This window comes from Salvelinus sp. IW2-2015, unplaced genomic scaffold (assembly GCF_002910315.2).
Source record: "Salvelinus sp. IW2-2015 unplaced genomic scaffold, ASM291031v2 Un_scaffold3655, whole genome shotgun sequence".
Lineage (NCBI taxonomy): Eukaryota > Metazoa > Chordata > Actinopteri > Salmoniformes > Salmonidae > Salvelinus > Salvelinus sp. IW2-2015.
The window spans coordinates 63966-64709 of NW_019944932.1; the positions used below are offsets into that span (position 1 = coordinate 63966).

At 38.2% G+C, this 744-nt stretch overlaps 1 long non-coding RNA gene across 1 annotated transcript; it reads left to right on the forward strand.

Annotated features, from left to right (window-relative positions):
- Positions 1-7: 7 nt before the first annotated feature.
- On the forward strand, positions 8-502 carry LOC139025968 (uncharacterized). Its single transcript, XR_011477665.1, has 2 exons — positions 8-73; positions 133-502. It is a non-coding gene; the product is annotated as an uncharacterized lncRNA (long non-coding RNA).
- The last annotated feature ends 242 nt before the right edge of the window (positions 503-744 follow it).

Here is a 744-nt window from a genome sequence, read left to right on the forward strand (position 1 = left end):
CTTAACTTTTTCAAACAGTCTTAACTTTTCAACTTAACTTAACTTTTTCAAACAGTCTTAACTTTTCAAAACAGTCTTAACTTTTCAAACAGTCTTAACTTGTCAAAACAGTCTTAAACTTTGTCAAAACAGTCTTAACTTGTCAAACAGTCTTAACTTGTCAAACAGTCTTAAGTTTAAAAACAGTCTTAAGTTTAAAAACAGTCTTAAGTTAAAAACAGTCTTAAGTTCAAAAAGCTTTGACTTACAAAGTCGTATGTTTTCAGTGAAAGTGTCTCTTATCTGTTATTATTCTAGATCAGACAGTCATTTAGACATCACACACACAGATCGGTAGTTACATATATCCAAACACTATACCTATACCCAACACACACACACACAGAGAAACACAAACACACACGCTTACACACACTAAACACACACACACACAAATCACACTGAAAATGCATTTGTTGTAAACTGACAATTAGTTAATAAAGCCAGCTGTGGTGAAACCAGACCTTTCTCTGTGTGTGTGTGTGTGTGTGTGTGTGTGTGTGTGTGTGTGTGTGTGTGTGTGTGTGTGTGTGTGTGTGTGTGTGTGTGTGTGTGTGTGTGTGTGTGTGTGTGTGTGTGTGTGTGTGTGTGTGGGTGTGTGTGGTGTGTGTGTGTGTGTGTGTGGGTGTGGGGTGCACGCGTGCATCTGCACCTGGTTTTAATTTGTTAGCTGTGAACCATATGTATCCTGTCTGGAGGTTTACC